The sequence below is a fragment of the Haplochromis burtoni genome, unplaced genomic scaffold (genome assembly GCF_018398535.1).
Source record: "Haplochromis burtoni strain Fernald_Lab_line unplaced genomic scaffold, NCSU_Asbu1 Contig_560, whole genome shotgun sequence".
Taxonomy (NCBI): domain Eukaryota; kingdom Metazoa; phylum Chordata; class Actinopteri; order Cichliformes; family Cichlidae; genus Haplochromis; species Haplochromis burtoni.
This window is the reverse complement of record NW_024582921.1, coordinates 317,124-320,948: the sequence shown is the minus strand read 5'-3', so window position 1 is coordinate 320,948 and position 3,825 is coordinate 317,124. Positions and strand designations below refer to the sequence as shown.

Genomic DNA, 3,825 nt, shown 5'->3' with positions numbered 1-3,825 from the left:
GTGAATAAAAGTCATATGATTGAATGAGTGAATGAATGAAGCCATCTTCTGGTTGTTTGTTTGTTTGTTTGTTTTTTTAAAGTACAAGTTCTATCAGCATCGGTCCTCTTTTTTTCTGCCACTTGTGACACCCCACACAAAGATTCTAGGTCTGACCAACTGTCTCAGCCGTGGGCAAATTCTGATTCATTCCTTCAATTTTGTTTAAATTGCAAATTTTTTTTTTTTCATCCTCTTCCCTGTTTTTATTTATGGTAATTAGTTGGTTATCGCTGATATTCAGAAACATGAACAGTGACTCTGTCAGTATTTGCAGATGTCCACAAGGTGGCACTATTCCATACACATGTACATGGTACAAATTCTGGTCCTTACGGTAATATTACGGTAATAATGAATGAAATATCAGTTTATTTTAATATATGCGGCAGCACCGGCTCTCTGTTTAAATTTTTTTAATTATAACATATTATAGGCATCCTGCACAGATCACATGACTTCATCACTAAGGCCAGATGGTGATGATAATGTTATTTTCTGTTGTCTCTCTTCAGATCACAGTGTGCCCAGGTGCCAGGTTGTGGGACGCTGCTGTTTTCAGCCTCTTTGTTGGTGTTGACAGCTGGCTGCTGCTGGTAGCGATGCTCATAATAACGAGGCTTTTCCTGTTCTTCATCAGTCCACTGCAAATAAAGCTCCCTCAAATCTGTTAAAATAAGGACAGATAAAGATCAGACCTGGAGAATGTTTTCAGACAGGATTGTGTCAGCTACACAAGGATAAATAGAAAGAATTAGATCTCCTTTGTAGTCAATATACTGTAGACAGCTCAATGGTAAACTGACACATTCTTATATAGTGCTTTAAACAGCACAGAAAAAGCACTTTTTTCTATTTCTAAGTGCTTTCTATCTAACATTCACACTGAGGTGAATGCATCGGGAGCAACTGATCTCAAAGCTCCAAGTGTATTTGATGTCAGCTAATCTATGCTAATGCCACTGCTATTTGTGTAACTAATAATGGTATTTTATTTTTAATCTTGTCTTAAGACAGTCATTACATCAGCAGAGCAGGTTTAAATCTGTCTGAACTACTTTGTGGAGTCTATCTACATCAGAAATGAATGCGCAGGAGGAAGGTGTGAACCTACAAGGAGTGGGCATGTGTGGTTTTGAAGGGAAGAGGCCTCGTCTGCTCTCATAAAGAACAAAGCAAATGTGACACTTAGAACAAAGACTTGCTTCAGCAAATATATTTAAATATAATCTGTGGTCTCCAGTTAGAGATGTTCAAGAGGTAACCAAAAACTCAAATGCAAACTGTCCTAATTTGGATGATTATTAATAATTTAGACATAAAATATAAATGTATGTTTTTCTGAAATGACTTCTTCTTAAAACCTGACAATACAAATTGATTTTTTTTTGTTAATGCTACAGCGTCCTGTGCTCTGCTCCCTCACTGTTCAACATTAAACTAAATGAAAAAAACATTGCTAGTTTTCTTGTTGTTTTTCTACGCATTGCTGTCTAAGGAACGTAAATGAAATAAAACTGGAGAAGAAACTGAATATCCCATCATGTATAAAATTAAAAGTGTATTTTATTTCAAATAAGTGAGAATAAATACCTCTGTGAGTGTAATGTGGCAAATAAAGTATGTATTCTTAATTTCAGGAGATTCGGGGTGTCCCATGAAGCAAGATCAATGGGTTATTGAGATAAGCTGAACGTGAATCAGAGCTCAAACTCTGCATCATGTTGTCACTGAAACTTTTAAGTACTCCTGTTTGGACGTCTATGCAGAAAATGTTCTTTGTTTTTGTTTTTTATATCTCTATATTTATACCCACACTCTATACTGGTACTCAGGTTGTTGCACTCTACTTATAGTATTATTTATTGTATTGACTTATTACTTGTCATTTCTGTTTGTTAAAAAAACAAAACAAACAAAAAAACCCAACTAATTTATTTATTATAAAAAATTTTTTTCTTCATTATTTTTGTTTCTTTTCACTCCGGGACCGTGTGTACATAATTTTCGTTCCACCTCATGTTAACATGTGATGTGAATGGGAATACTGTAATGGTGTTGAGGAAGTGAGCATCAGTGCCTAACTGCAGTGCAAAAGCAATTGCATCCCCATGTCACACATATGAAGCTTAGCACAATACTATATCTTAAAGTGTGTGACATTTGCCAAGTATAAAAGCTCTTTTATAGCGGGCTTCCCTCGCTTACGGCCATACCACCCTGAACACGCCCGATCTCGTCTGATCTCGGAAGCTAAGCAGGGTCGGGCCTGGTCAGTACTTGGATGGGAGACCGCCTGGGAATACCAGGTGCTGTAAGCTTTTGCACTTCCACACACAAACTGCAGAGGGCGCTGATGCTCACTCAGTCTCTCAACATTACTCTATGCTATTAAATTTGTATTCCGCATGATAATCAGCCCAACAAAATAAATAATCAAATTTCTAACATTTGTGTTAGTGTTTTAGTGTGAGGCAAGAGAAACCAGTGAAACAGTTATTTTATCAGTAACAGTATCCATGGAAAGAAGTCCACCATAAATGATAAAGTTATAAAGTTATCCGAAATTATTATTATTGTTATCAGTTTGATGTGAAAGTACAAAATAAAATTATTTAGTAATTAGTAGTTTCAGCACTTAGCTGTGATAAAGTAGTAAATGTATCATTATTAAAAGATAGTAATTTATTACAGGACAGAGTCAAAGTGGTCGAGAGCACAGAGTCTGCACAGTGATTTGATATAAGTTTATAATGTATTCTTATATTTTGGTGTATAAAACCCCAAATATCAGCTAGTACAACTGTCTATCTATGTGTTTAATCATGATATATTCAAAACAAATACGCAGACATTATTTATTTTAACCTGGAAATCTGAGAGACATTTACAGTTATTCTAGTGTGTACTGTAGGACAGAAAGTTAGCCTCATTATGTGCCCGTGCTTCCTAAACACTTTGAGTTGCAACACTAACTGAAATCAAATAAGTGTGACTGTTATTAGCTGACAGACCCTTCCCCTCCTCAGATAAGTAAGACAGTGAGTGAGGAATTCATACTTCATGTATACGTAGATCAACCTGTAGATCCATGAAGTCTAATCTGAGCTGTCTGTTCAATTCAAATCCCTCTTTTCCATGATGTGTGTCCTGTAGTGTACTGTCCAACTACTCTGTCCACATCCTTTCATCCTTTAATCCTGAAGCACTCATCCTCTCTCTATGTGCAGCAAACTCTGAGTCTTAATCTGTTTTCTGTCTCATTTTTTATTTAAACTGGATCAAATGTAACAAGTCACTTGGATGAGTGACGAAACGTTTGTCCCACCGACAACGCTACGTCCAGATGAACAGAATCAACTTTTTGGGATTTCCTTACCTGGATCATTGAGCCATGCATCAAGTCATAAACAGTGATACGCTGTCAGTATATGCAGATGTCCACAAGGTGGCATCATTACATTACACATGCACGTGCACATAGGCTACTACAAACACAGTTGTGACATTTTACAATTCACATCACACCTGGAGTTTGATGTTTTACAGTGAAGGGAATCACTGGAAGGGTTTTGGGAGTCGGCCCACACGTTCTACTACTATAAATGTGACTTATGACTTCCCCGTGCACTTTTTAATCACTGCAAGCATCTGCACATGATCTGAACTTTGATTATATGGATTTTATATACATCCAGCATGTGGTACAGAAGCAGCAACAAATATATTGTCCAGTGCACAGTTGTGGGAATCTTTAAATCTGAAAGAAGAAAAAACACATGAAAA

General features: G+C 36.6%; 1 non-coding gene across 1 annotated transcript; it reads left to right on the top strand.

Annotated features, from left to right (window-relative positions):
* Positions 1–2,241: 2,241 nt before the first annotated feature.
* On the top strand, positions 2,242–2,360 carry LOC121812376. The gene has a single exon (XR_006053028.1). It is a non-coding gene; the product is annotated as a 5S ribosomal RNA (ribosomal RNA).
* Positions 2,361–3,825: the final 1,465 nt, after the last annotated feature.